This window comes from Lissotriton helveticus, chromosome 11 (assembly GCF_964261635.1).
Source record: "Lissotriton helveticus chromosome 11, aLisHel1.1, whole genome shotgun sequence".
Taxonomy (NCBI): domain Eukaryota; kingdom Metazoa; phylum Chordata; class Amphibia; order Caudata; family Salamandridae; genus Lissotriton; species Lissotriton helveticus.
The window spans coordinates 410,982,455-410,993,066 of record NC_136072.1 but is presented as its reverse complement, the minus strand read 5'-3'; positions in this window follow the sequence as shown (position 1 = coordinate 410,993,066).

Genomic DNA, 10,612 nt, shown 5'->3' with positions numbered 1-10,612 from the left:
CTTTACAAGCCCTTTTGCTCTATCCCTTTGCTTGAAAGGCGGAAGCAAGGTTTTACAGTGGGAACAGACTACAGAGGACGATATTTCTGACCATTAATTGAGGACATAGTAGAACCTACAGGACTCTAAAAAGAGCCTTGAGAAGCCCCGCCGCACAGGCATTGTAAGGGGTGAAACATGTTGGCTGCATGGACTTGAGTATGAAGAAATGCAGATCAATCTGCAAATACAAAACAACCGGATATCATCATTAATATATATTTTCAAGTGACTCTCTTTTCAATTTTTGAGCCTTTAAATTCCAGTATTGAGACTAAGGAAATATTAATCAGCAAAACCGGACACTCAGAACAAGTTTAACTATGAGGAGGAGTTGGCCCAACCCCTGGAGAGTGTCAAAGGGTTTTGTAACGGATTAGGAACAATACTAAAAGCATTGTGGGTAAGAAGGGAGAAGGTCGGGCCTGCAAGCTTACAAAACCCACCTTCGGAGGTGTGTTAGTTTGCTTGTCATCAACACTGGAAATGGGCCCACATTTTCTTTTTCTAGAAACAATTTGGTTCTCTCGCCGCTGATGCGGTACATATGTTTTTTCAATGCCCCAAACTTTCTGAATTCTTTTCTCGTATTGAACTTTTTTTGGGTGTAATTTTGGGACGCACGATTAGTATAACCGGTGAGTTGGTATTGATCGGCTGTAGATCGAGATCTTTGGGTCAGCCAAGACCAAAAACTACGACATGTTTTCTTTTTATTTGTATGGCTGTGATACGAGCTTGTATTACAAGAGATTGGATTAATACCGAGCCCCCTTCTTTTTTTAGTTGGCACGAAAGACTATTGTCAATGTATAATTTGGAATTGGCCATTTATAAAACTAAAGGGATAAAGAGGAGGGTTATGGGAGCAAAGATATGGGCACCCATTACGGAAATGGATTTAGGAAATGGCGATGCTTTAGGCTTGATTTGTACTACTATGATGGTTTTTGATGAATTCATTTAGTACTTGCAATACTTTATAATACTTGATTTGTATTTGCTGTCTTTTCCTTGCAAAAAAAAAAAAAAAAAGAAACTATTTTGTTCCTCCCTTCTGCCAGCAATCATTGTCTGAAACTGGCCAGGGATAAACTAGTACCAGGAGGTCTTGAAATATTTGTACTACTAGTGCGTGTTACTGTGTTGGTGGAAAGAAGGAGCAAGCCACTCTTAAGTTCTTAATTGAGTGGTTTCCCAAAAACAAGCTAAAACAGAAGTTCTTATATTAATATGCAATCATCCAGAGTTCCAATGTTGAGTTATTTTACCATGTTCCCCCTGGCAGAATTCCATAACAATTGTGGAAGGCCCTCTACCCGAGTTAAAGGCCCGAGCTGCTGGCGAGGGCCTAAAACGAAGGCGTTTAATTATAAATACCCTTGACTCCATTTCAGCAATGTACATAAAAAGTTCAAAAATGTATATATGCATGTACACTTTACTTAGGTTCTCTAGTCAAATTTCATGGTCAATTTCTATCAGGAACATTTTCACAGCGGGAGCAACTATTTACACCAAATTTACTACTACTCACCCCTGAGGCGAAAAGCCGGGGGCTCTCCTTGCTATCCCTTTCATTTCAGACATTTACTGATAAAATAGAATTGTTTGCAGAAATATTTTTAAATCTTGTATAATATTTTAAACAGCTCGTTTTTACCTGCTGACAAAGACTATTTTCCTCGTGGCAAGACTAACATTGCTCCGAGGCCCCCCGAGGACATTGCCTGACCGGTGCAGCCAATTTTGGGGCTGACGCAGGCAGGTTAGAAAGGTCGCCATCTTGGGGAGGAAGGAAGGAAGAGGGTAGCGGTCCAGTTGTTGGACGCTCCCCGAGTGAAAAGGTATTTAAATCACGCCCTCCCGCCTAACCTCAGATTTACTACTACTCACCCCTGAGGCGAAAAGCCGGGGGCTCTCCTTGCTATCCCTTTCATTTCAGACATTTACTGATAAAATAGAATTGTTTGCAGAAATATTTTTAAATCTTGTATAATATTTTAAACACTCGTTTTTACCTGCTGACAAAGACTATTTTCCTCGTGGCAAGACTAACATTGCTCCGAGGCCCCCCGAGGACATTGCCTGACCGGTGCAGCCGATTTTGGGGCTGACGCCGGCAGGTTAGAAAGGTCGCCATCTTGGGGAGGAAGGAAGGAAGAGGGTAGCGGTCCAGTTGTTAGGACGCTCCTCACCTCCTCCCACTGGATATAAGGATGACGTCTTCCCGTCCGCGCAGCGGGCGGGCGCAGCGGGCACGCCGGCGGCGAGCCGAAGGCGCGCCAAAGGCAAGCCCGTCTGCGCCCGTCCGCGGCAGACCGGGGCACGGGGCCAGAACCCCTGTCCATTCCACCCCGAATGCCATAAACAATATGACACATATTAGGTACACTACCAAAGATATGCTTGCCATACGCCCCAATGTTAAAGAGAGTTGCCGCCATACTATGTCAGTAGACTCTCCCACGTTGTACTGTGCGTCCTGCCATTTTACGATTAAGGAGGGAAAGAATGGTGAGTTAAAAGGGACGATTTTGAAAATGTCACTACTTAATTGTAGATCCCTCAAAAAACACAGATTAGAGATACATGATCTTGTGTTAGAGGGTGATATCGATGTACTCTTTTTAACAGAGACGTGGCTTGATACAGCCTCGACTCCAGAAACCTTGGAGGCGGTCCCGGTAGGATATAGCTTGCTTAGAATTGATAGAGAAAAACAGATGGGAGGAGGATTGGCTATAATTCACAAGAGCGACCTACACTGTACCTTAGAGAAGGCTACACTGCCTAACAGTGAGGGTGGGTTTTTGCGATAAAAACTAGTCCCAAAAGTAATATCAATGGACTTCTAGTATATAGGCCCCCTGGTAAGTCCTCACAATTTGCCACTCAGCTGACAGAACTAATAACGCAACATGCGCTCCGACATAAGAAATTTCTTATTCTGGGAGACCTCAATTTTCATTTTGAAGACTTCAAATGTAGGCAGGCACAGGCCGTGGTAGAGGCTTTGAAATCATTATCACTAACACTGCAATCTATATCTCCTTCTCATCAACTTGGCCATCTTCTTGACCCTGTTTTTGCCAACTGGGAGGATATTAAAATAATCACTCCTTTGCAAATTACATGGTCCGATCACTTTGTCATCCCCTTTGAGGTGGAAAATGCTCTACAGGAATGCAGTGCGACTAATTCTAATATGCCCAATTCTAGACCCTTGAAACGCAGAGACTGGAAGAACTTTACAGAGGAAAAGTTTAAATCTGCCCTTTGTAGAGAACCTCCTCCCTCCAACGACACTCTGCTTAAGGCATGGGATGGCTATGAAAAATGGATGTCCAGCGCTCTGGACACAGTAGCACCATGGACATTTAAACCCCCTGTCAGAAAGACTCAAACGGCTCCATGGTTCTCTAAAGAACTTAAGGAAGCTAAAGCCAAATGTAAAAACACTGAACGGGGCTGGAGAAAAAATTATGATCCAGAGGACAAGCTAAAATATAAAAAGGAATTAAAAATTTATCATAAACTTATAAGAGCAGCTAAAGGTGTGCATTTCAAAGAACGTATTGAATCCGCAAAAAACCCTACTAAGGAACTTTTTTCAATATATGAAGAGCTCACGGTCCCCACCAGACTTGAGGCTTGAGACACATACTCTAATGAGCTATGTGATGAGATTGCGGACTTTTTTGTGAAAAAAGTAGACTTAATACATGCCACTTTCACAGACAGCCCACATGACTATCATTCAATAGTGAGAAATGCTTCCGCTACCAAGCCCCAGTTAACAAGCTTCTCAGTCCCTAAGAGGTCAGATCTGCTTCCCATTATGAGAGGAATCCATTCTGGATCCCCTCTGGATGTAATCTCCCCTAATCGATGTACGGGAGCTCTTGATGGCATGATTGAGCAGATTGAACAGCTTATCGCTCTCTCTTTTCAGGAGTGCCATGTGCTGGATGCTTGGAAAACCGCACAGGTTATACCCCTGAAAAAGAAAGCGAATATTCATATCTCCCAACTGCAAAATCTCCGTCCTATCTCTCTCCTCCCCTTTTGTGGGAAAGTTGTGGAGAAGGTTGTGAACAAGCAACTTATGAAATTTATTGAAGAGAACTCTTGCCTCCATTCAACTCAGTCAGGGTTCAGAGCAGGATATTCAACCGAATCCGCGGCCCTCTTTTCCACAGAACGCTTGAGACAACTTGTTGATGGAGGGCAGACAGCAGCGTTGGTGTTATTAGACCGTAGTGCAGCATTTGACACCGTGCTGCACTCAACGCTGCTGTCGCGCCTCTCCGACATGGGAATAGAGGGTCCAGCCCTGGAGTGGATAAAATCTTTTTTGGAAAACAGGAGTTTTCAGGTGCATTGCCCTCCCTATAAATCATCTCCTCGCAAGTTGAGACATGGGGTTCCACAAGGCTCAAGTTTGAGCCCCACACTGTTCAATATTTATATGGAGCCCTTGGCACATATCGTGGAAGCCTATGGTGTGGATATCGTCACATACGCTGACGATACCCAATTAATAATTCAACTTGCCAACAACCAGCCTGAGGAAGCCATTAACTTTTCCAACTGTATGCGGGCTGTGGCAGGGTGGATGAACAGCAACTGCCTTCGCCTAAATGGCGATAAAACCCAGTTGTTGGTGGTCGGTAAGTCCCCCTCCACCTGGTCGCAGGACTGGTGGCCGACGGAATTAGGGCCAATCCCCCGCTCAGCAGAGGTTGTTAGAAATTTGGGAATCATGATCGATGCGGAGCTTTCCTTTAAGCAACAGATTAGTAAAATCACTGGAAAATGCTTTGGAATATTGAAAACTCTCCGCAAAGTTCTCGACCTGCTCCCCTTTGGTGCCAGGAAGAAACTTATTCATGCCCTAGTCACGCCACATCTGGATTATGGCAACGCCCTTCTCCTGGGCCTGAGTAAAAAAGGCATTCAACAATTACAGTGTGTCCAAAATGCCGCTGCCCGCCTGGTACTTAACCTTCCACGCAGGGCATCCGGTAAGACGGCATTGCGTAAACTTCATTGGCTCCCTATTGTGGAGCGCATCAAGTTTAAGGCACTATGTATTGTCCATCGTATTGCCCAGGGAAAAGGCCCAAACTATCTGCAAAGACTCCTCACCATCCATCGCCCCATTCGAAATCTCAGATCTGCCGGAGTGATGTTATTCCAAATTCCCCGTGTTCACAGGACCAGAATGGGAGGTAGTTCCTTCCGTTTCTTGGCTAGCAAACACTGGAATAGCCTCCCCTTGAATCTTCGGATGGAGCCCTCCGAAACAAGATTCAGACAAAATTTAAAAACGTATCTCTTTCCCAAGTAAATAGTAGCCTGGTACATTCTAGGATTTTAGTTTGACCTGGTTTCAGCTTCATCTGGGAGTAGTAGCATTTCAGCGCGGGGACACACCGTCATAGGTGTAACCAGGCGCTTTAAAAATGGTTTTATTTTTTATTTCATGTAGATAGGGGTAAAACCACTGGAGTGGCTTTGCTTGGTTTTGTATAAATCTTACAGTAGTTTGTGAGTCATTTAAAAAGCAGGTGCTTAGTGATATCATAATAGCTGGATTGTAAGTCAGTTTATGATTTTATAGATGATTTTGCACTCAGAATCAGGTTGGCTGAGTCCTTGCTATCTGTCGCAAGCTCGATCAAGTGAAGGATTACAAGCTGGTCAAGAAACGTCTCTTGTGTAAACAATGGTCAAGATAGAGGCCGAATGGGTCCTCTGGTAGCCTGGGCTAAAGTTATTTTTCAATAGATTAAATCAGGTGAACAGTTTCATGAGGAGTCCTCGGAGGACTGGGTTATTTAGTATACATGGACACAAGGTTTTGTTATATATGACAACACATTTATTATCTCCATAAATTAACTATCATATATATTACGTAGTGTTTTCAGTGCTCACAAAGGGCTTTAGAGGTGCCTGAAGTGAGGGTGTGTAGGTGACATTTTAAAAATACATCGCATTTAACAACAATCATAAATTTCAAAACTCCACAAATAAATGCAAGCAGTAATGGAGTTTATGTTGGAAAGGTCGACGGTGTTTCGATCTCAAGTTACTGAGATCATCATCAGGACGTGAGCCTGTGAGCAATGATAATCAAGTAGCCAGTGGCAGCATGTGGGGCTTCTGGCCTTTGGATATGATCGCTGTAGGATTTAGCGTGGTGAAGGAATCAAGGGTTGCACTAGGCGGAAGTTATTTAGGGACCCAACAGCCTCCGAGTGCGTGATTTAGGGCAGCCCGCACGGGGCATGGGACGGGGTGAATACACTGGGCGGTCCGGCGTCAAAGGATCTGTCCGGGCTTGGTAAGGACATGAATTTGAAATTAATTTGTATGCTTCGTCGAGAGGACCGGAATCACCTGGTTCCATCTGCGGAGTTATATTATGGAGATAATAAATGTGCTGTCATATATAACAAAACCTTGTGTCCATGTATACTAAATAACCCAGTCCTCCGACGACTCCTCATGAAACTGTTCACTTGATTTAATCTATTTAGTCTGCATCATGGAACACAGGATGACCCTTATTGGCGAGACCGTGAATTTCAACAGGAAACGTTTCCATATCTAAAATAGATGGCGACTTCAAGTCCACTGCAAATAATTTAGCCCTCCTCATATTACCTATGTGAAAAGGACTTTATTTTAGCAAGCAAAATCAACACATTCAGGAAAATACTGTCCGCACTCACACGCCAGATTCTGACCAGCAAATGACTTACTTTACAGCCCTTCTCAGTGGGTTTATCACTGTCAATGAGTCACACAATAGAAACATATTAGCTTCTGTCAGAAAATATTCTCTTTATGGCACCCAGATAGTGGCACAATCAGCAACATAGATCTTCCAGCACTCATTCCAAATATCAACAATCTGATCAACACCTCAGTTTTTTCTGGAATAATCACCCAACACCTAAAACATGCAATAGTCAACTACTTCTACAGAAACTCTCTTTTAATCCTGTTGATATTCAAAACTATTCCCAAATCTCTTGCTTATCGTGCATTGACATGGTTTTATAAACAGTTGGCTCCGGCCAGATCTCTGTTCATCGGTAGATCAGGGGTTTGTCAATCAATTTCTAGCCGCAAACTTAATTTTGACATGGAACAGAGACAACACTTTTGAAAATTGCTGAAGACTTCTTTACTCAATTTGACCACCATTAGAACTTTAAGCCCTTTCTCCACATCGATAATTGCCTCAGGCATTATACCTGATTCGTAGTGTGATGCCATTGTAAACAAATTCACAAGTAAGGTAATAGGGGTATTCTGCATATTAGAGGTTGATTTCCTTGCTTGAGACTACCTCAAATATTTATGCAAAAACACTTCTTACTCACCTTGAGAGCTGCCATTTTCCACAGGAACAAGGCAGCTTTAGAGAAAACTATATCACTGATGGCCATTGTTTCGTGGTGTGGGCAGTGGCGAGGAAATGTATGGCAACAGTTGGCATATTATGTTTTGTGGATTTCCAGGCCTCTTTCAACCTAGTTGATCTTGAAATTGTGTGAAATATACTAATGAGTTTTAACATCCCATAGACCAAGTTACATAGGATCCAATATATGCTTTCCAGAAACTTGGCCCAGGTAGATCTGACTGGGTTTCTTACTTTGCCCAAAAAAATCCCAGTCTAAAACAGATAGCAACAGGGGTGTGTTTTAGTGCCCCTATGATTTAGTCTTTTTGACTTTTATCTTTCAAGAACAAAGATCAGTTAGTTCTCCCCGAAAGAATCTCATGTCTTATGTTCACAGATCATATAGTTTAATGGATTAACCTCCTTTAGGGCTGCAGTGTAAACTTAAAGCTCTTGGAGAATATTGCGAACTCAATATCCTCACAGTTAATGTTGACAAGGTTAAGACTCTTATCTTCTCTAAGAGGACAAAGTAGTTTGTATGGTTCCTTAATAATGTCCCTTTAGAACAGGTTGAGGTTCATAGGTATTTAGGCCTTTACTTTTCAAACAGTTTGGAATGGGATAGACTTTGAGGTTTTAAAAACCTCATTACTGTCTACAGCTAATGCTGTTAAACAATCTGACTCCTGTTATGGTGGTTTATCAGCAGATACATGAAATAATGCAATCTTGGGCACATTCATTCCCCAGGCTCTTTATGGAGTAGAGCTGTTATACTTGGATTAGAGTCAGATGGGAGAAGATGGATGGTCTTAGCTTAAAAAGACTTTTTAATATCCATACTAATGCAATGATTCAGGCGCTAAGAATTAAATTGAATTAGGTATGCATTCTTGGAGCTTGATAGTGCACCCTGTACTTTAAGGATTCCTTTTTGCTACAAAAAGAACAAAGATGGTGATATGCTCCCAATCCAAATATGGAGGAATGTCCAGAATTGATCTGATAATTGTGCCTGTGATATTTCAAAATTCACGTCCAAACCAGCCTTAGGTGTTGATATTGCCAACATAGACAGCAGTCTTTCTGTGTCCATGTCAAAAAGTCTAGCTAGGGAAAGGGTCACTCAAAGTGATAGAATTAACCTCTCTCTCAAAGGTCAGTTACATGCTCTCTTGAATGAATTTGTGGGCAAAGAAGAGGTCTTTTCTTACTTGTTTAAGATCACAGACAAGTATAGGCGAAATAGAATTATCCTAATCCACATGGGAATTGACCCAATGGGGAGAATTCCAGACTTTAAAGCAAGAACTAGTGAAAATAATGATTGTTTTATATGTGAATTGAGAGTGAAATGTAGGAAAACTAATCTTTTCAGTTTGCTACTTTTTGATACTTGGAATATTAACGTGATTGCAGGACCATCTCTAGTCGGAACTATGTTGGTGGTAATATTGACAATTGAATGACCATCTCCAGTCGATACATTCAATTATGACTGGGATGACATTACATGATTTGATCATATTTATGTACATTTAAGTGGATGATTTAATTGAAAAAGAGAATCTTTCTTTCCAGGTGTTTGGTATATTTTCAACTCACTGCTTGAATTCCTCAATAGCACTGAAGAAGTCATTTTGACAAAACAGGTGCTGGCTGTATATCTATCATGTGCAGCTGTATCTACAATGCCTAGGAAATTGAAATTTGATGTGTGATTAAGTTGTACGCATACCAAAGACTACTGAAGATCGTTGGGCCTACAAATAGGACAACTCTGTTCTTCTGCTGGCAGATCAGCAGTATTGCTTATTAGGATGTTTTTTTAGTATAGTGCGTTTAAACACATATTCTTTGGGCTTATTGAATTCCTTTGTTTTTTCATATTTGAATAACATTTATGATCGTCAAATTATATGCAATATACTGTTCATGTTATATTTGTGTGCACTCTAAACAAATTTGTATTTTCATACCTATGATGTTTATGCTATCTAAGCCTTCCTTTCATGACTTACATGACTGTTTGCATGCACAGGAAGACCCAACTACTCTCTTGTCAAACATGGGGCTGCTAACTAAGTTTTTACCCGATACTGCTTCTGACAGCTTATAAGTCTCTACTTAGTCTGCAGGTGCGTCCGTTGCTTATTGCAGAACATTGTGTAGAAAACTTGGATATTGGACTCAAGTCAGAGGTCCTTGATTTACAAATTACCTTTTCTGGGTCTGATATTATTTGGCCCCTAGCTGGATGAAATGGTCCAGAAAGAAAAAGAAAATGTTGAGGCCTTTCAAAATGTTCTTGGAGGGGGCAAGATGGCGGCCGCTTGCGTGGCTGTGTGAGTGGTCAGTGAACTGCTCCCGTGGCTCCTTACCTGGTCTAACTCTACTGGCGTGGTGGCGTGCTAACAGGATTCCTGTGCGGTGATGGATTTCCTCTCCTCTCCTCTTGACTAGCAGAAAAAAGTGGGCAAAACTGTGGAAAACGGCAGCTGGAGCGGCTGGTGAAACAGGCACGGAGAGAAGTGAGTCAAGCTCCGGGATTTTGTTGCAGCGCTGCAGCGGCAGCTGCTTCCAGCAACACCCGCGAAACACCCACGAAACATCTGAGGCACCTGAGGCACCTGAGATAGCGGAGTGGAGGCGGAGGCGGAGGAGGAGCAGACCGGAGCACACCGCGGGTGAAACAGGTGAGGCACTCTTGGAAAGCCGGTGGTCCTGGCGGTGCCTAATGGAGCTGCGGTGTGGATCGACGGTTTGGTGTGACGAGACTCCAGATCGAGAGGCGATAGTCTGTGAGGTGGGGATGGCACCTAAAGGAAGAGGTGTGAAAACACGCGGGGCGGCGGGTGTAGACACCGCGGGTCCGACTGGGGCGGCGGCAGACTCCGGAACCGCTGCAGGTGCTGCAATTACAACGGAGGGGGGAGATCCTGGAAAGAAGCGGGTCGGCAATGCTAGATCAATGGTGCCTGAACCCATCTCCCAGACACCTAGTACGCGACAGCAGCGAGAACGAGAGTATGCGAGCAACTGTAAGGAGGGGGAGCCGAGAGTTGGGGGAAACCAGCCGTATAAGCCGCAAGAGGTTGGTGACAAAGTGCGCACGGTGCCTGCAATCTTTAATAAACGACCAGCAGT